The 22,427-nt window shown below is 37.0% G+C and overlaps 1 pseudogene; it reads left to right on the forward strand.

The window, feature by feature from the left end:
* The first annotated feature begins 10,978 nt into the window (after window positions 1–10,978).
* On the forward strand, window positions 10,979–14,734 carry LOC119056389 (male-enhanced antigen 1-like; annotated as a pseudogene).
* Window positions 14,735–22,427: the final 7,693 nt, after the last annotated feature.

Here is a 22,427-nt window from a genome sequence, read left to right on the forward strand (position 1 = left end):
TGGGTTCCAAAGGACTAAGCTTTAATATGAAACAGAAACTCTGGACTCTGGTCTTTGTTCTGGCCTTGCTGATTACAGTGGTTGGACTTTTTCCATGGCAGAATGGAGAGAGATGGGGCACAGGGACAACCTCCTATTTCCACCCCTTAAAAATCTTGCTATAATACAATCTCCCATGTATAGGCCCATGAAAGGGTTTTCTAATGATCCCTTGAAGGAGGCTGATTTCCACCAGCAACACTACTTTATATGTTAAAAAAAAATTCTGCACTTTGGGTTAAGGATCTTAAGATGCATACAGGTTTTCCTGGTTTATCTGAGTGGTCAATGAATGTGTTGATGCCATAAAAAATGGATGGATACAGAGGGAGATTTGACTACAGTAGAGAAAAAGGTCATGTGCCCATAGGAGCACAGAGATGTAATCAGGAGCTGCAGGCACGCTGGCAGCCTCTAGAAGTGGAAGATGTGACGAGTGGCTTCTTTCATACACTATCTTATGAAGCCACCCTGATGACACCTTGATTTTTAGTCTCATAAGATTCATTTTACACTTCAGATCTCCAGAACTGGAAAAGAATAAATCTGTGTTGTTTAAAACCATGAACTTTACGGTAATTTATTACAGTACAACAGAAAACTAATACAGGAGAAAGATAATAATGACAAAGAAGCAGGGGGAGGTGGTGTTCTTCTGGTTTAAGAAATTAAAGAGATAATAACTACCTGCAGAATCCTGACTAGGATCATGATTGATCAAAAGCAGCTACCAAATGCAAGTTTTGAAATAACTAAGGATTTGAGTGTAGATTATATATTGGCTGGCACTTTCAAAGTCATTGATGCGGGGGTCCATGTGCCGTGGATGCAATGAAGAAATTCACACGGGTTACAGAAGTCCTGTGGAGAAAGAAAGACAGCGTGGCCACTCTGAGTGAGAGAGGCCCCTGACCCCTGCCTGGACAAGCTTTTATTGCTTTTCTAGGCACCTTACATCAAGGATGGTCCTCATTTACTATGCACAGATTCGCTTTAGGTGGTTACCCTTTACAGAAAATAAAGGAGAGGATTCCTTCAACCCTTTGCATAAAACAAAGGAGAGCATGTTGCTAATTATATCAAAGAAGAAGGATATTTGCAAATGCAAAGGAAAAAGTGGTTGAACTGGTTACACTCATTCTTGGGAGGTTTAGCATAGATTTTAGGAAGCTACTTTAAAGATATGCAGTAAACATTTGCTGTCTCAATTAGGGCGAGGAAGATTTAGCAAAATGCAAGCCTCAAAGCAGCCTAGGTACAATGCAGACCTGATTCCCCTCTGGAAAACCTACCCATGGGTTTGGGTCCCGATTGCTGACCCAGCTCCCTGTCGGTTTTCCAAAACAGGGCCTAGGCTACAGTTCCCATGCCATGTGGAATGGTTTCTTATAAGTCATTATCATTATTTTTCTATCTTAAGAGATGCAGCTGGAGTATTATGAGACAAAGCACTATATCTATACATTACATTTAAATTTAAAAATAAAAAGACATCCTACTGGAAATTCTTAGTAGTGTGTTATCTCTTATTTATCTTCTGAGAATAGAAAGGTTATTGAATTAGGTAATATCATTGCATTATTTTTTATACACAGGTGTATGCACACACCCCCTCAAGCATGGCCTACAAAATGGAAATACAGTTTTAGATATTAGCAGTATTTTTTACTGGAATCATGTAAGTGTAGCTACATTCAACTACTGGCCTGTAAACCAGTTGATAAGCTGGTTCCTCCTGTCCTGAGCTTCCCTTAGTCGCGTATTCACCCACGCTCCTACTTTGCAGCTTTGAACTCTGGTTTTGTGCATTCATTCCCTTTTTCATTCTTTCAAGTATTTGTTAGGAACCTGTAGTTGAACCCTATCATAGGAATCCCATAAGAATAGAAATATTTCTATGTTCACCTGAAAAGGTGAAAGGAAGATAGGTTGTAAAAATAAAGAGACAGAAGTGTGACACAATTTTAAGGTGCTCTAATAGGTAAAAATGCAGAATAGAGAATTGTCAATTACACAGGAAAGGATTGAGGTCAAGAGACTTTCTAGAGCCAGTGTTGCTGCCGGGATTTTTAAAAATGAATACCGTATTTCCTAGATTTATTTATGAAGATGTTTTAGGGCAAAATTTGACCTGGCACCAAGTGATGACTACAGATGGGTGCTAGTAATCTTTCTTTTAGGGGATTTTTCTATGCATCACTTCTTTTGGTAACTTCCCAAGCACTATCTATCTATGAATGTTGAGCATCCTTATTTCACAACGAAGAAAACTGTGATACAAGCAGGTTTATAAAACTACTCAAGAGGAAACAGCTATTAAGTGCTGGGGATGAATTTTGTCCCGAATCTGTCTTTCCAGCAACTTTTCCCTTTTCCTAATACATACAGAAATCTCCAATAATATACAAGTTTATGATGTGAATAGAAAGAGTGGAATATAGGCTGTTATTTGTTTACTAAATGGCAAAAGTAAAAAGTTGTAACATTAGCACAAACTGATTTATACTGTGTTGAAATTTGTCTAGTAAAAATAATCCTTCATGGTAAATTGCTCCTTTTGCTTTAGCGTTACTAACTTCCAACTTTGAATAGTGATAAACTAAACAAAAAGTTATGAGGACAAGGGTGAGATGGTCCAATTTATTGTTTTAACATAAAAGAAAATCCTGATTTGCCCAATATTTGCTAATTTAATAAAGATGAGACATATAGAGTAAACACTTAGCAACATTTTCGACTTGTCAGAGACTCTGAAATATGTCTAAAAATATTAGAAACACACAGAGACATTTCTAGTAATGCTTCTGTGATTCTGTGCTCAGAAGTGTAGTGTAATCCAGTAAACAGCTATGCCTATGGCTGAGGATCAGAGCTTGTGCTTATGTGAGAAGATCACTGAGCTCCACCATGAGTTTGCTCCCACTGGTTGCTTTAGGGTTTGTGATGTGGCAGTAATTATATAAAAGTATCTTTTTAATAATGAAGTTGTTTATTTAATTGAGATTTATTGCAATAGCTTTGTTTCTAACACCTTGAAAATTCTAGCCTTATCCTAAGAACTTGTCCCAAAGGGTGGCATGTCCAGAGAAGGGTAATGAACCATCACAACAATTTTCCTATTTGCCTTCGGTCCCTCTCATGTACACTGATGACCATGAGGAATCGTTCTAGCCAAAATCCAGCCATTTTGTTCCATGGAAACTCTCTCCCACGGTTTATCTTTTTATGTCTTTTGTGACCCTTGTAATTTACTCTTTAGATTTAACTAAAAGATAAATGTACTAAAGTAGTGGAATCAACATAAAGCATAGGCAGGAGAGAATGTGGTGGATATGACAGGTGCTGACACTTGTTATAATAACTATGTTTTGATTGTGAAAAACAGAATGATAATAAGCTCATAATCAATAGTTCCTGATTTTGGAACTATTGTTCCAAAAGTTCCAATAGTTCCTTTTGTCTAAAATCAAAGAAGTCCTGAATAAACATGTAGGTCTTTTCATCCAGTGATTAAAAATGGAATACCTCAAAGTAGCTTTTTTGGGGAAAAGAATGCCTTCCCTCTTAAAAATCACTTATTTGGGCTGTTGTAGATTTTTGACATCATGTACTAGAAATAGGTATTGAAAATATGCAAGCAGAAAATTATGAAAATGACAAGTTTGCTTTTATTCTATATTATAAAACACATTGTTTCATGTGATAGTGTAGAAAAGTCCCACTTCATATCAAAAAAGTCTGCAAATGAGAAGACTTCTGTAGTTTTAAGTAATAGCCCAGACCAGGAATATATATACATATATATGTGTATATATACACATACACATATAGGTACATATATACACGAACACATATGTATATGTATATATACATATATACATATACATACACACACACACACATATATGTAAAATCCCCTACAGTAGAATGAATAAATAAAATTTGTTACATTTTTACAAGAGAGTACAATATAGCAACGAAAATAAATACCGAAACTACACAATGTGTAGAAATTCTCACAGACATAAACTTGAACACAAAGCTAGATCCAAAGGAAGATGTACATGTAACTCTTTTATACCAACCATTATAACCAAATTACGCTTTTAGGAGTTAAGATAGAGGTTATTGTTGAGGGAATGGCTTATAACTGAAAAGGAGGAAAATGCAACAGGGCTCTGGGGTGATGGCAATATTCCGACTCTTAACCTGGGTGTGGGTTGTTTGGGTGTGGTCGGTGTGTAGAAGTGTGTCAATTTGTACATTCATGTGAGGCACGCTTTTTTCTGTATACTATGCCAGCTTACAAAGGGATGCAAATGCTTTGTTACTTCTGCTGAAGGATGGTGTCTGTGTCTACTCTTGAGTTTGGGCTACTCTTAGGAATTTATCTAATCAACAAAATGTCAAATATATGACATTCTGAGACTTGTTAAGGCTAGATGATAAAAAGCCCTGCAGTTTTGCTTGAGCCTTTTGGAAAACAATCTGTTGGAGTCCTGAAACCTCACGTACCTCCAATGGCCCTGGGGTGCCATGCAGTGAGGCAACCCAAGCCAGCAGGAGAAGCCGTGGGTAAGTGGTCTCGCTGGCTGTTTTCTAGGCATCACCAGTGAGGCTAAATACGTGAGTGAAGCTGCCCTAGGTCATCTGGAACGGACCGTCTGTCCACTATCACCTAATGACCGAGCTGATGTCACATCAAAAGGATCATTCAGCCAATTCCTAGGCAAAATCCTGTTCCTCAGAATGATGGCATATGAAAAAAATAGCTGTTAAGCCAAGTTTTGGAAGAGGTAGTTTAATACATAGCAGTATATAACTAAAACATATCTTACACTTTTTTTTTGGACTTTAAAAAATTATTTAATTAAAAAATTTTTTTTATTGATTATGCTGTTACAGTTGTTCTATTCCCCCCTTCATTCCCCTCCACCCTACCCCCCATCCCCACCATTACCCCCCCTTTAGTTTATGACCATGTGTCTCAAGTCCTTTAGATTCTATATTTCCCATGCTATTCTTGCCCCCCCCCATCTATTTTCTATCTACTGTCTATGCTACTTATTTTCTGTACCTTCTCCCCCCATCTCCTCCTCCCAAGGCACCACTTCTCACACTTAAAGGGCCAGAACAGACCAAAAATGTCACAAGATCTCAAAGCCCCAGAGCCCATAGATCTAAGCAACGAAGAAAGAGCAAAACTCTCAGACGCACAGTTTAAAACACTGGTCATCAGGATCCTCACAGAACTGGTTGATTATAGCCACAAATTAGACAAATATATGAAGGCGAAACTAATTGAAATGAATGGAATTGCACAGGACACCAATAGCAATGAAAAGGAAACTGGGACTCAAATCAATGGAGTGGACCAGAAGAAAGCAAATAATGGCCAAACAGAAAAGAGTCAGGAAGCAAGAATTCAAAGAAATGAGGAGAGTCTTAGGAACTTCCAGGACATCTTTAAATGCTCCAACATCCGAATTATAGGGGTACCAGAAGGGGGAAAGGCACAGCCACCAGTGGAAAACTTATTTGCACAAATAATAAAGGAGAATTTCCCCAATCTGGCAAAGGAAATAGACTTCCAGGAAATCCAGGAAGCTCAGAGAGTCCCAAAGAAGTTGGACCCAAGAAGGAACACACCAAGGCACATCATAATTATATTAGCCAAAATTAAAATGAAGGAGAGAATCCTAGAAGCAGCAAGAGCTAAGGGGACAGTCACATACAAAGGAGTCCCCATCAAACTGTCAGCAGATTTCTCAAAAGAGACCTTACAGGCAAGAAGGGGCTGGAAAGAGGTATTCCAAGTCATGAAATCCAAAGACCTACAACCAAGATTGCTCTATCCAGCAAAACTTTCATTTAGAATGGAAGGACAGATAAGGTGCTTCTCAGATAAGATCAAATTCAAGGGGTTCATCATCACCAAGCCCTTATTATATGAAATGTTAAAGGGATTTATCTAAGAAAAAGAAGTTAAACATGAAGAGTGAAAGGACAACAAACTCACAGTTATTAACAACCACACCTAAAATGAAAGCAAACTAAAAGGACAGCTAGATCAGGAGTGGAAACATAGAAATATCTTACACTTTTTAAAAAGATTTTTTAAATTTATCTTTAGAGGGGAAGGGAAGGAGAGAGGGAGAGAAATATCAATGTATGGTTTCTTCTTTTGCGTCCCCTGCTGGGAACTGGCCTGCAACCCAGGTGTGTGCCCTGACTGGGAACCGAACCACGGTTTTCTGGTTTGCAGGCCTGCCCTCAATCCACTGAGCTACACCAGCCAGGGCGAATAACATATGTTATACTTTTAATAAAAGTGTATTTTAACACCAAGAGAGTAATTTATAATCTTTTTAAAATGTAAATTGCTTTTTAATTGACAAAAGTCTCCTAGTTTATAAACTGCTAAAAATGTTTCTGAGTAAAAGTATGTATAATCTATTGAAATTACTTTAGTGCTAGAGTTTAAGTCTAGAGATTACATTTTTCAACAATATTACATTGTTGCCAGTTGAAGAAATGCAAGTTGTTTGATCAAGATTTTTTACCATAATTAGAAAGAAGCCTAAATTCAATATGTATTCAACACATATGGCAAGTATCACTGATAATTAAATTACATTATAACAATGGGGCTTTTGTAATTTTAAGATTACAGACTTTGGATGATTTAAAAATAGTTGATATGATTTTTTTGTTTGGCATGATTTTTTTGGTACCTTAAAAATGTTAGTCACTGCTTTATTTGTTCAAAATATTCTCTCAGTTTGAAAATGTTGGTAAAATCAGTCCTCTTTCTTTTTAAAAATAGCAAACTGTAGAATTATTTTTTATGATAATAGCTTTTATATGGTTCTCCTATTTGTAAATAAAACAATGTTTTTGTTTTATCAGTCATGTATATAATGATCTCAGCAAATTGTATTTTAAAATTATTTGGCTAAAAATAGAAAAATCTCAAATTTGAAATGTTATTAAAGGGAAAAACAGATACATAGACTTATGAGATTTCTGTGCAGTGAAAAGTGACTTTAAGGGGGAAAAGTGAACTGTGGGTTGTTACCCTGATACTCGGTCTACATGGCCTCTACTCTCAGAAGAGTTGGAATTGGTGCGGTAGCTTTGGTGTTGCAACAGAATGAGACTCCAGATGCTGACAGATGGGAAGCTTATACACACTTAATTAAAACTCATGCTCTATTATCCCAAAACAGGAATATTGAGAAAACCTTGCCCAGAAAAAATGTTTTTGTTGTCTCGATCTCATCTCCAACCATCCAGAAAACCTCAGGGGTCATGGAATAAAAAGAAAAGGGGGAAAAAACCAAACAAACTTCTTGTTGCCAGGCAAGGGAATCAATTAGAGTTACAGGTCGTTAACCTAAATACTGCTTCAAGTTCAAGTTCTACAAATAATTATGAACTGTGTACCATGTGCCTAATACTATATTCTCGATTTAATCAAGGTTTAATGAGAATATTATAAAGAAAGAATGTAAGCGTTCAACAACAAATATGTATTGCCACATATTCTGGACATGGTATGTATTTGACTAAATTTTTATTGCAATTATTGAAGGCACGTTGTTATTTTGTCTTCAAAGATATTGAAATAAGACTGACTATATGTATTTATATACACTTTGGACTCATGGTAACTTTTTTCTCTTTATATTGTCAACCTGATTATGTTTTTACATAGATTAATATGCAGGAAAATAATATGGAAAAGTAAGAATATTGGTAAAAGTAGTTGCTTGTTTCTCTGCACTACATTGTTTCACTATGGACTTGATTGTGCTGTCGCTAGGAAAGAACTACAAAAAGAATGAATTCTCATGTCTTCACTTTTTAAAAGGGTTTTATAGTATGATAGATCTTTCCTTAGTCAGTTGTTAATAACAGAAGAGGTGTGTTGATTTAAAATATTACCTATACTCTGGTTCCTCTTTAGATTGTGTAAATCTCTCGCCTTTTAAACTATTATTACCCTTATTGAAAACAAATTCCTTATCCTCCTATTAGTTACATTAACCTTTCTTATAGAACTATGACAATATCCAAAATGTTTTCTTTTTGTTGACAAGGTACATAGGATTTTCTGTCTACAGAAAAATTGCAGTTTTACAAACTCACATCCATATGTGTGCGCATCCCAAAGAGCAGAATCCAAATGACCTTATCCCAGTTACGCAACACTCTGAATTATTTATTTGACTGTCCAGATTCTGTGTTACCTATGAGGTTATTTTAGCATATTTAAATCTATTAAGTCTTTTAAGGTTATTTTTGAAAACAGTTGCATCATTGGATTACCTTATTTTTTTTTTTTGATCACTTACTTCTTTTGGTTAGTTTTTGGAAACTCTCCTGTTTTTTATGGCCAGTTGTACTTTTTCTATCTAGGATAGTCATTGTATTGTTTAAAGATAGTTTACTTGACTGTTATGTTTGTTCATTTATGTTTCATTTTGTTTCTGTTAGGGAATCTAATTCCTAATATATATTATAATTTTTACATTTGCTCTTCCAATATTTCTATATTTAATTTAGTTTTCTTGCTTGTTATAGTGATAACTTCCAGGAAAATAGTAAATAATAGTACTTCTATAGTACAGTTTTGTCTTGAACTTTAGCATCATGATGAAATTATTGCCAAAAATGTTCAGTTTATGGCCTAGAAGTGGGGCTTCCTCTCAATTTTATCATTGACACAACTGTTGGAAATCTGATTGGTTCCTTTTAAACTGATAAGTTCACTTGAAAATCTCACATCTGTCAAGGCATATGAAATATTTTTGTTTACAAACCCAGCCTGGATTCGTGAATAGAAACATTTTTATTTCTTAGATCCAGAATATTAGAGTTACTCATGCAAGGACTGTCACTAATCATGCTAGCCTTGCTGTTTTTACAAGGGCGACAGGGGACTGTTCTGCCTCACAGGCTTTGCCTAACAATGCAGATGCACGCATTTCCTTTATTTAGCGCTCCTAAGGAATTTATCCGAAAAGAGGGAGAGAAGCTTGGTCAATGTGAATTGACTGTCCAAGAAAAATTTAACACAGGAATAACTCCTCTTATCCAGTCTAAATTAAACCTCAAGAATATTTTAAAAACATGTAGTTTCTTTCACGGGGAAATTCCATCAATACTTGGAGACCCAATAGTATCGTCTTTTTGGGAATAGGTGGTCTTGGTTGTTGCCATTGTTTGTATGAACGTGAAGAAATATAATTTCCCTTAATAATATATACATATAACTCCAAGATGGTATTGCTCATTACTATGATGGGATATATGTATAATGCATGTATATATGTGTATGTGTATATACACACATATGTATATATACATAAATATATATATATATACATATACACATATGAGGTTTATTTCTAAGCAGACCAAATAGGTTTTTTAATTAGTATATCAGATGACAGAAATAACTTTTCATTGGTGGAATCAGTGATGCTCAATATACATTCTTCTACTCTCTCCTTTCATTGATTTTTTCTCTTTCAGATTTAGCTTATTTATGGATCTGCTGTTTGTTTTATAGTGTATTATAGACACAGTAATTAGAATATTTGTGAAGGATCATGCTATGTTTCTAGTAGGGACCCCGAGTGGGCAAACATTTATTTAAGTGACTCTGACATACTTTCCTGTTGCTACTGATGCTGTATGTGCTCCATGACCTAAATAAAGAATGTAAGTCTGCTGATATTTTGGCACCTTTCAAATATTTTATATTCACTTGAGAGGAGAATAGAAATAGACCAATAAAATGCAAGCTTTACAAAAAAGTGATAACTCTGAACTCAAATAGAATCAATATAATATGTCAAATTTGTGTTTTGCCCCACTACTTGATTTACAAGACCTATTTCCATGCAGATTTAGATGTTTTTGCTAATTGGCAGGTTTGAAGGGTGCAGTAGGGAGTGATCAAGTGAAAATCTGCAAAGACATGTAAAACAAAAGTAGCAAGGTGGCAGTGACAAGGGGAAGGGATTTCACAGTTCTGAGAGGGCAGAATAAGAAATGATCTGATCGGGTAGTTTTATGGGGCCCGGTCCTTAGAGTTACTTGTTTGCCCTCTGGCACAGAGCCTTCATTGACTTACAGTGGGACTCTGATCTCGAAGAGAAAATTGGGAGCCAGGAGAATTGAGTTCATTCTATGCCCTGTCTTTGCAATATTAAAGAATATATGTCTTTCAAATTATACTATTGGATTTGATGATGGTAACAAGGGGTGAGTAAATATATTTATGATAGAAAAAGAGATAGAAATACATATGAAAGGTAAAATCCCAAATTATAGCACCAAACGCCTCTCACAGAGCTGACCATAAAAAGGAATGCCTTCAGAGTTTAAATCAGCAACCCTTAGAAATGTGTAGTTTCATTTTGCAGAGCTTTATATATATATTTTTTCCTCTAACAAAAGAATCTTTGAAAGCTTGGAGAAAACATTGCAAGATTTCAGTTACAATTCTGCCCAATTCTAGGAAAGTTTTCAAGAGGCATGTTATTCTGGTGCTTTTCCATCCCCTGTGCTTGGGGTGACTCCTGACCTGTGAGAATCAATGAATTGTTATTGAAAACATTCACTCCTTGCTGCTCTTGGTGACTTTCCTAGTGTCTCACATGCAAGCTTGGACCCTGGAACTGGCCACGCCTGTTTCCACATGGGACTGACTATGTTTACTTCCACTGCATGGTGAGTTTCTTCAGGGCAAAGGCTATTTCTTCATTCATCTCTGGATCCCATCACCGAGCAGAGTCCTGGTTCCAAGCAGAGTTCAATAAAATTTTCCTAAATAAAGAAATTATTTAAAAAGATGAAATTTTAGGTTGAGAGTAGACTATGTTGTCTCACTTCTTCTAATTAGTCAAAAAAATAGCTGATTTTCAACATGGGTTTTGATCAACTTGTCGATTTGGTGGAAAAGATCAAGAAAATGGAAGAGATGAGACTAATAGTGAAACATAAGAAGTAATGTTAGAAAATAAAGAGGTGTTTTGACATCAACATCTATTGTGCAAGCATTTATTTTGATTAATATGTGACACCAAATAACCTGGATTTGAAAATTAGCAAAGGATATATGCAGAATAGAAAAAGAGTATCAAGGAAGGCAATCATTAGCCTTGACTGGTGTGGCTTAGCAGACTGAGCACTGGCCTGTGAATCAAAGTGTCGCTGGTTCCATTCCCAGTCAGGGTACATGCCTGGATCGAGGGCCAGGCCCCCGGTAGGGGGTGCACAAGAGGCAACCACACACTCATGTTTTTCTCCTTCTCTTTCTCCCTCCCTTCCTCTCTGTCTAAAAATAAATAAATAAAATCTTTAAAAAAAGAAAGTCAATCATTAAATATGTACCTGCTATAGGGGAAATATAAATCATGAGCTTCTGTTAGGGCATAAATACACAAAGAAATTAGATGCCAATAAGTGCTATAAAGAGGAAAGTGACATAGAGACATCATAGCTGATGTGGTCTGAGAAGTGCTCTCTGAAGAGGTGACATGTGATTGGAGGTCTGAATGATGAGAAGGAAACAGGCGTGTGAAGATACAGAGAAGGATTTTTTGGAACAGGGGAATAGAAAATGAAAAGTTTTGGTATTAGAAGAAACTTCATATGTTCAAGAGACAGGAAAATTGCCAATACAGATGCAATGGTTGAACAAGGGGAAATTGAAGAGGGAGATATATATTGATCGCTGGCCTTAGGGAATTTCACCTGTCGGGCTACTATTTATGGGTACATACTGAGAAGTACTGGTTGCTAAAATGTTGAACTGTTTTTTTATTGCTTGATTGCTTAAATAGGCAATGAGTGGAGCTCTCAGAATGTCTACTTAATGACTTCAGCCCATTGCTGGGATCCCATAGTCCTCATCAAGAACTAAAAGGAAGATGAGATCCAGAGCAGCCAGCCTCCGGGGACTTGCTTCAGCTCTGACCTGGGCATAGTCTGCTCATTAGTATTCATGCTGTGCCCTGGTGATAAATATTTTGACTATCACTACTGATTTGGGCAATGGAAAGAGATATATGTAGATTTTATTCAAAGAGCAGTGAAAAGCTATTAGAGTTTTTCAAATAAAAGAGAACAATGACCTGATTTAAACTTTAAAAAGATTACTTTGGCTGCTTTGTGGAAGGTGTACAGCCAGTAAGGAGAACTGGAAATGGAAGCCTCAGCAAAGATGGATTATTTATAGGTTAGAAGTGATGGTGACTTAGATGGGAGTTGAAGCAATAGAGATGACAAATGGTCAGATTCAGGGTATAGCTTACAGATAAAGCTGTTTATTTTTGAAAACTATTGTTTGGGATATTGGACTGGAAAGACAAGGATCAAGAATGATCTTCATTTATTAATCTGAGCAACTGGGTGTGTAGGATGCAGTTTATTCGGCTTGAAAAGAATATGGGGAGTTAGGAGCAGGTTTTTAGAGGGGTAGGAATCCATAGTTATATTTTGACCATGTTAGGTTTGAAATACCTATTAAACATCTAATTGGAGATGTTGAGTTGGTGGTTGGCTATTTAGGGATAGGTCCAAGCAGCAGGAAAAGAGAATAGGTTCTGAGTAGAGAGAATGTATACAGAGACACTGTGCATCTGAGACTTGTAAATAAGATGGTGTGTGACACCGTGGGGATTATCCCACTCTATTTCAGCATAGCTAGATTATATATTGATATGCTAGATAAAGGAGGGCCGGGGACCTGATTCTGGAAGAGTCCAATCTTTAATGTAGAGAAAAATTCAGTGAAGTGATTGAGAAGGAGATACCAGTATGGCCAGTGCAAAAAAAAATGACAGCTTGGAATAAAATAAAAAGAAGTAACTATCTAATGTATGAGACCAAAGTTTGACATTTTCTCCCAGTATCCACCCTTCACAGTTCTAGTTAACAGTGTCATACCCACATAGTGTGAGCTGAGGGCGTGATCACCTAGCTAGAAAACACGGTCCCCAGGCTTCCTTCCGTGTGAGGGAAGACAGGAGCTAAGTCCTGGCCAGTGGGCGTGACTGGAGTGGTGTGGTGGCGTGTGCAACGTCTGGTGCAAACACTTCAGGAAGGAAGTGCTTGCTCTGCACTCTCTTCCTTCACTTACAGGGAAATGGCAAGAGCAGGCTCAGCTGCCTTGAACCCATACATGAAATCTTCATGTTCAAGGACCTCTTCATGAACAGGGTGGCACCACAGCATCAGCTCTGGACTGCCAACTTTATCTTCATATAGAAGGAAAAAAATCTTTTTTGAAACCTTTGCAGTTTCAGCTCTCGCTGTTAGACCAGTTAACCCATACAGTAATTCTAGAAGGTGGTTGTTAGGACCTTGCTGGATTATTGTTAGGGGAGCCCTTACCTGCAAGGAGCTCTTTATTGTACAAACAGTTACTGACCTGTGTGTGAGGTTCTAGGAATCTCTTTCATTGTTAAAGATGTAACAGCGAAAAAACAAAAACCTCAGCAGCCTCAATGAGCTCATTAAGCAGGGTTTTTAATAATGAGGTTAGTGCTTTTAACCTGTTCTTCTAAACCGTTTCCGTCTTCCATTCTTGTTAGCTTTTGCTTCTTGCTTACAACAAAGAGGTCCAAGGCAATTTTTTCTGTTTCTTACAGACACTAATTACATAAAACCTACCCTATAAAGCAAACTTTCCATAAATTCCACTAAGCAAGCAAGTCCAGCCCTCCAACCTCTGAGCATTAGGCATTCTTTCCACTAAACAGTGCATGTTTTCAATTAATTTTCACACTATAATTTTATTCTGTCTTTCCATACCTGTATAAATTACTAGATTGTTGGTGCACCTAGGGTGGGAACTTATTTGTCATACCCCATGTGCATGTGTGACATGCTCAAGAGACATGTGACTCATTCTGTCAGTCAACATCTTGTATCATGTATCATCCATGTCTTCATCAATTATTGTGACTGCCATGACTGCGTCTTGAGTCTGGTAGACAGATTAGAGCAGCACAAAAGGTGGACATGGAGAGGGGAGTGAAGCCCCTGCCTGGATGGCAACAGTTCTAAGGGAGACACCATGGGCCCTGAGTGGACCTTCCCCAGTCAGACTGAGGAACTAGGGCTGCACCAGGGCCCTACAGACGGCTCTGGGGATTGGAACACTGAAGAGCCTGAGGAAGAATGAAAGGAAACCCGGGCAGGCCCGGTTGGCTACTCTTACCAGCCCCCTGAACCAAGATCCTGAACTAGAAGGGGTGGAACTGATACCAGTGGTGGATGGAGAAAATGTAGTTGTTGATATCCAGGATCGGGTCCAGGCCCTGGGGCTTCATTTGCCAGACCCACCATTTCAGAGCAATGATGAGGACTAGGAGGGAGCTGCAGCACTGAGCAACCACAGCTCTATTCCCATGGACCCAGAATATGTACAACTGGTGAAAAGGACAATGGCTGGTATAAGCTGGCTTGAGCCAGGAGCTCCTGCCTGGGCTTGGCAGATGTCAGATTCCAGTGGGAAGACATGGTACAGAAGGCTCTCCAAGCCTGGCAGGTATCCCCTGCCTGGAAGTGACCATCTTGAGAGCTGCCTTACCTGCCAGCATTCCAGACTGGAACCAGCACAGAACTGAACACATGCCTGGTTGTAATGCGCACCTCCATCCTCCCCATCTTCCTTCCCTCATCAAATCAGACTTCTTCTCAGAGACCCACTTCATTCAGTTCTGTACATGTGGGAACGTTGGCCCAAGCCCAACCCAACAGATCACATGTCACCCTGGAGAATAAAGCATCTTGTGTATACATCCCAAAACAAATAAACAAAACCAACCAAAAACAAAAACAAAAACAAACCATGGAGAGCCACTGATCAGCTCTTGTTGCCCCAGCTGCTGGGAGTGTGGTTGGCAAAATGTATTGAACTGTCACCTCATTTCGGGTAGCCTCCAGAGACTTGCAAGGCCACCCTCTTCTTCCCGGAAGCCTATCTTTCATATATGCTACAGGCGGAGCTAATAAAGCTTGCCAATTTGGATCAATGTAGGATGGCGGTGAAGAAACATTTCAGCCCTGATCTTCCCATTGGGTTGGGGGAGGCCACTGGGTTTTCTCTCTCTACCCTATCCTGCTTCCTCCCCTTCCTTCCTTAGTAATGATCTCCATACCACTTCCTAACAGACTTCTTGAGCAATAAACTCAGTATGCTTCCAGGAGTGCAACATGCCATAAATGGCATTAGTGACATAAATTGTCATATAGTCCTGATACTTTGAAATAAGTATTTTAAGATTCCATAAGCAATGCTACATATACAATAACCATATTAAATGCTTTTCTAAAATAACTCAGAATATTTATTATATTTTTATTTTAGTATTAATACTACATTTGATAATATAGTAATATTATTAATGTATTAATGATAATATATTAATGAATTAATAGTACATTGGATAATATATTTAATGTAATACATTACATTAAAAAGTAAAACTAAATTTTCATATAAATTCAAAAAAGATTCAATTTATGTTTTGGATCAATGATTGTATTCATTTCTTCATGTCAAATCTTTACTTAATTGCATCTTAATAGTTATAGTAAAACAGCCCATATGGTGCAGACTGCATAATGTATTTAATGAAGTAGCAATTTTCCACATACCAGATATGTCAATTTTCTGTGAAGAGAGAAATTTCTTCATTACTATCATTGCTCCTATTTGCTACTTAATTTTTAAAATTATTTTATTGTTGTTCAAGTACAGTTGTCTGCATTTACATGCTGCCCCCCATTCCCCTTTGCTATTTTAGAAACTTTCTTCTCAAATTCAAGTCTACAGGGACATATTTTTTCCATGCCAGGCAACTCTAACCTTTAACGCATATTTGCATATGCAAATTGAAACTCTAACTCTTTATAGTTAGCTTGGCTGTCTCATGCAACTCTATTGATAAAGAAAATGTTCACGCACATTGATGTGAAATTGCAGGTACATGGCAAGAGTTTATTTTTCCTTAGAGTATCTGTAAAGATTTGTAGGACAATTGGCAAAGGTTACTATACATAATGAGTCCATACAAAGTACACATGCCATAGGTTTGTTATGCTTTAATATGTAAATAGAATCGTCCTTTCTGGGATTTGCCATATGTATTGTTTTATTTTTTTTCATAATTAGGAAATAAATTCCCAGCAAATTTGAACTTTCTAGAATGAATCAGGTAGACTTGGTAGGTTTTGAACATCTGTCTCTGGTTTCATATTTAGAAGTGTGGTGGTAGTGGAAAAGTGAAAATGATCAGGATTTTTGGAATCTGAAAACAAATGGAAACAATAGATATGGAATTTTGAACTTGAAGGGCACAAAGTGTCCATCTAGCCCACATCTCTACAAACTGAACACCTCTAAACTCCAGACAGATGACAGTATCCAGGCGTTAAAAAATCAGAAGCGTTAGGCATTGTATAAAATCAGTCGGTTTTCATTTTTTCAAACACAATGAAAAAAATAGAAATTCTTCTGCAAGTCTTAGACACTGGGCTAGCATCAGTTACCTCTGCTAGTCAATTCAAACTTCTATTGCATACTGATGGGATTCCTGAGTATAGTGATTACAGAGCCTACAATATGGAAAATGGACATTTTCATTGGGAAGTTGAAGGGGATATTTTGGGGATGGAACTGAAGTTTCCTGATACCCAATGTGGACCTTTTTCTCTTGGGTGTTTATATCCTTGGAATTAAATAAAGTTTTCTCTCTTCAGTTGGACATTTGCAAACTCCATTTGAGATTTAACAATTATTTTCAAATGCAACTGTGATGTACAGTAGTCCTTGCTTATTAGTGGGGGATAGCTTCCATGATCTTCAGTAGATGCCTAAAATTGAGGATAGTACTAAACTCTCTGTATAGATATGTTTTTTCTATATATAGAAAAAAACATATATATGTTTTTTCTACATACTTATGATAAAGTGTAATTTCTAAATTAGGTACAGTAAGAAACTGATAACAATGACTAATAGTAAAATAGGACAATTATAAAAGTAATATAGACATGCATTATTAAGTAAAGTAAGTGTTATTGGAAAGTGAGCACAGTGATGCTTTGAGAGTCAATCTGATCATCTAGATGGCTGCTAAGCGATTAATGGGTAGCATATAGGGTGTGGACACTCTGAACAGGGGGATGACTCATGTCTCTGGCAGAATGAAGTAGGGCAGAGTGAGATTTTTATCACACTATTCAGAATGACACCTGATGTAAAACTTATGGATTGTTTATTTGAGGAATTTTCCATTAAGTATTTTCAGACCACAGTTGACCATGAGTAACTGTAACTGAAGAAAGTAAAACCACAGATAAGGGAGGACTACTCTGTTAGATACACTACCATCTAAGCTCCTTAGAATTATAAGGATCTAGATACCCTTTCCTGGGGTATCCAGATTGTGAGCAAATATGTTACATGGTATCAAAAAGGAAATCTGTTTATATGTCTTATCAGTGACAAATAATTTCTGTTTGAGCAATTCTGTTAATTTTCCCATGTGGCGGTATTTTTGGTTTCTAAGGCATGTCAATACACAAGGAAATAAAAGCAATTTACAACTCTGCAAAGAAATACAGCCTCTTCCACTTCACTTGAGTTTCATCTTGATTATCAACACATATGTCACCCTCCTGTAATTTATTCATTATTTTTACCGGAGAAATATGAAGAGAAAAATGAAGATAAGTGCACTTGTCAAAGTGTGAAACAGGGGCTCTAACAATGATTGGAGACAGTTAATGCTGTCAGGAAGAAGCAACAGGCTGGCTTTGTGTTTAGCTTCAGGTTTTTACAGCAAACAAACTCAGGGAAAATGCAAATGTGAAATAAAGGCTTTATTTTTCAGGGGAAGAAAAACAGTATTCTCTGACTACATTGTTGTGTTTTTCTGTTAGGATCTGACAGTTTAGATCTTTTCAGCAAAATCATTAAGAACAATGGAAGCAAAATGCAAATTGAGCAGCTTTGAAGAGTGGGTCCATGATATTTCCTTCTGCGTGGCCAAATTGAAAATGTCCTGTGATGGAAATGGCTATGGAATGGGAGACTGACAAGGAGAATGGAGATAAATGTTTGTGTCTCATCACACTTCAAATTCAACTGGGCATAAGAAAGGCCGAGTGCCTCCACTCATCTTTGCAGTATTTCCATTTGTTTGAGTGAAGAGATTTCAGTTCTATGACCTCCTGGGTCCTGACAATTTACCTGAACCCTGTCTACCTACTTAATCCTATGGTTCTACTCTAGACCTTGCAATTGATGAAATCTCAGTCCACAACTATTATAGTTTATTAATCCTTTCTACTTTCCCCAGTACTCCCAATCTAACAGTTTTTCAACCATTGGAATTCTTTATTGTCTAATAATCCTCTGCTTTAAGATTCTTGGGAAAATCATACTACCCTACAACCAGGATGAACTCACTTTAAAGTTATGATCACAAATACCAAAGCTGCCCTCAACAATGACAGCCAATGCAACGTGTTAGAGTAGGATAGGTTGTAGGAAAAATAGACCCCAGTGTACAATGACTCAGCAGACATTTACTTTTCATTGACACAACAGACCAAGGTGAATCTTCCGGTCAGGTCAAGGGATAACTGTCTTCTACTGGTGATCTAGGGGAAGGAACTTTCTGTTTCTTAGATGACTTGTTTGAAAATAGCACATGTTCTTTGTGCTCATGTGCCTTTAAATAGAGCTCACTTGATAGCTAACATCTTTTAAAAAAGAGTCTGAAAATAGAGTGTAGTTCTGTGATCGGGAAGAAGAGGAAAAAAAAAAGAGAAAAGTATCTTGATAGACAGCTGACTGTCACCATACACATTTTATGCTAATTTCCTGAATTTGTGTTTCCCTACTCTTGGGGAAAACTATTACTCTGTCTCTTCAACCCACTTAATGACCTGGCTTCATTGAGAAGGTAAATACAAGCAAATGAGAATGCCTGTCTTCTGAGCTACCCATGAGTCCATATACTTAATTCTCATGACACAGTACATATCCCTGCATGATGTCAAGACATGTCCCCTTCTTGTTTATTGGGTAGAATTTCTTCCATATTTCTCAGGAACTTAGCCCCAGAAGTTATCTTCTTTCTAACTTCCGCCATCAGTTTCTCCTCTGGATTAATCCCAGTGTTACAGAAATAGGCCTAATATCACCAAGCCAAAAATAAAAAGTCTTCTTTACCCTACTTCTCTCTTCATTTCTTCCCTGATTTCTCTACTCCCCTTCATAGGAAATTGTTAAAAAGATTTGAATGAATTATTGTTTCCACTCTTATACCTCTTACCTTGCTCACCCTTCAATCAGGATTTTATTCAAATAATTCTGTTAAGTAGATGGCCAATGATACACATCTTGCTAATATCAGTGACCTTAACCTACTCTTACTAACATTCAATGTATATCATCTGGCAACAACAAATTTAACATGGTTCAGAATATGAACACATCTATTTATTTTCTAAATTCATTGAGTATATGAGGAGAATTTACTTAAGGTTGACTTAAAGATATTTTACTTCTTATATTATATGAACTTTTGTAATTTCCCAAAGGACAACCAACGTTTCTTTGTGAAGAAATAGCAGACTTAGGCCCCAACAGGTGTACCTCAGTGGATTGAATGCAGACCTGTGAACAGAGTATCGTGGTTCGATTCCCAGTCAGGGCACATGCCTGGGTTGCAGGCCAGTTCTCAGCAGGGGACACACGAGAGGCAACCATACATTGATATTTCTCTTCCTATCTCCTTCCCTTCCCCTCTAAAGGTAAATAAATAAAATATAAAAAAAAAAAGAAATAGCAGACTCAACCCCAGTTTAATAACATTTTACCGATTAGAGATACTATTCTAGATTTTGATTCTAGTCACCTCTAAGGTCCTTATGGTCATAAGATCAGATGATTTGTTAGCTTCATGCAAAATCATTAATCACCTTCATCATTCCAGTTGACGGTGTGGTATGGTTCTTCAGTTCAGTACCAGAAATGAATATGTATATATCCTCATCCCTGTACTAGACATTCCAGATACTAGGAAAATGATGAACTGAGCTCCAGGAAACTGTAATCTGAAAGAGAAAATGAACATATATCTATGTTCAGTCCTACCAAAACTGAGAAAGTGCCTCCTCTGAGACTAGTCCCTTGTAGATGGTGGCAGATTCTATTTCCTAAAGGCAGCTGCAACCATGTGCTATAAACAGGTGGAGTCTATTTCACTGCCCTCTTGAAATCTGGTGGTCTCTGTGACCTTTTAATCAACAGGATATTGAAAGTTGAAAATATGTTTTGCAGCTCTGTCTACTCTGGTTGTTTCTGCTCCCCCCATCCGAACACACTTAATATACCTTGGCACTCCTGGTACTCAGCTATCATTCTGTTAGAAGCTCATGCCAAATGAAGCAACTACATGTAGATTTTTTGATTTGGAGCTTCAAATTAGATTTCGGTTAATAGCCAGCATCAGTGTGTAGCGAGATAATTGTGTGTCTTCCTGAATGTTCACTCCAGATGACTCCAACAGCATCTCTCTGAGTGAATTAAATGGAATTCCAGGTGAGAAAATGCACAGAAGAGATGAGTCAACCTACACCAAAGGTTTCTCAGCAAAAACACTAATGTGCCTGCTGCCTACTTAAGATATTCAGATGATTTCCTTTCCAATTATGATTATTTTTTGACTTGACTATGTGGCTTTATAATTTAGATGCAGCTTTGGTATCTTATTTGAGTAGTAAAATTGTATCTATCCCTTAGTAATATTTTGGCTTTATTAAAAAATTAGTGTGAGAAATTCTTTAAGCCTATTACATGGGAGAACAAATTGATATAACATGGATTTAAGTTAATAAAATGTGGAATCGGTTCTAACTATTCATCTTATTAATTTAAATATTAAATCAATCATTATAAAATTACTGAAAAATAGATTATTCAATTATTTCCTGCGTAACAGACTTAAATTTTTATACACCATCTTGATTAATTTTAGAGCATTCACAAGTCTGAGAATTTCTTTTTTTTTTTTTTAAAGATTTTATTTATATATCTTTAGAGGGGAAGGGAAGGAGAGAGAGAGAGAAACATCAATGTATGGTTGCCTTTCATGCGTCCCCTGCTGGGAACTGGCCTGCAGGGAACCTGCCTGCAACCCTGGCATGTGCCCCGACTGGGAATCGAACCGCGATTGTCTGGTTCGCAGGCCCGTGCTCAATCCACTGAGCTACACCAGCCAGGGCTGAGAATTTCTTTTTTATTCATTTTCTTTTTAGATAGAAATATTTAAGCTCAAAATTTTCGAGGTTCACACAAATTAGCAACAACCGTGAGGAAAACAACGAGCTAGCCAGGAAACAAAAATAGAATAATTTGACTTCTAAGTGAGGCCTTGCTATGTTAAGCCCACTTATGCTTAAAGATTCCTTTTGAAGAAGTCATTTATTTGTCTCTCTTTGAATAGATACAATAGATAGGCACATGCGCACATCTTTATTTGATTTACAGAATGAATTTTGAGAGGCCTGACAACATGCTCAGTTATGATTATTTAAGACTGTAGATATATAAGGTGAAAAAGCCTTTGGTAAGCCTATATTGGCTCAAGCCCACATCTTAGAAGCAATTTTAGGTGTTTGTTTAAAAGTTTCTCTCCTATAATCTTCATTTTTCCCTCTCTCATTTTTTAGTACAGCAGTTAAATTTTATGGAACTCTATTTGCATTTTTCTTTTGTAAGGGAAAAATCATTTACTATGTTATTGACTATAAAAGTAAGGCAATGCTTATAACAGAAAATGTGAAAACGACAGAAGATTAGAAAAGAAACAAAGAACACCCTTTAACCTGTCCACCCGGGCTTTTGTTTCAAAACCTTTTGTTTCTCCCTCACTGTTGTCAACCAACATCTTACTCCTTGTGCATCCAGAGTTTTTTCTTGTTAATTATTATGTCTTCAAACAGAGCCACAGGTTTTGGTGCATAGGAGCTCAAAAAATATTTTGAGGAGCAAATAATGGCATTCATTCCCTTGTTCCTTTCTGCGTATTTTTTAGATAGTTTGGATTATTCTATATTCATGAATGTATACTTACTCAACATCTTTTGTCTAATATATTGATATGTATTATATCATAAAAAGTGTTTATAAGCACTGTTTAATATCTGCATTTAGTTTCCTCATAAGGGTATATCAAATATTATTCAATTAAGCCCCTAATTTTAATCATTTACATGGAATCTAATAGTATACTAGTGTAAGTCATTTGGTTTTTAAAAACCTTAGATGGGACTGCCTTTTATCTGCC

This window comes from Artibeus jamaicensis, unplaced genomic scaffold, assembly GCF_021234435.1.
Source record: "Artibeus jamaicensis isolate MK-2021 breed Jamaican fruit bat unplaced genomic scaffold, CSHL_Jam_final contig_851, whole genome shotgun sequence".
Lineage (NCBI taxonomy): Eukaryota > Metazoa > Chordata > Mammalia > Chiroptera > Phyllostomidae > Artibeus > Artibeus jamaicensis.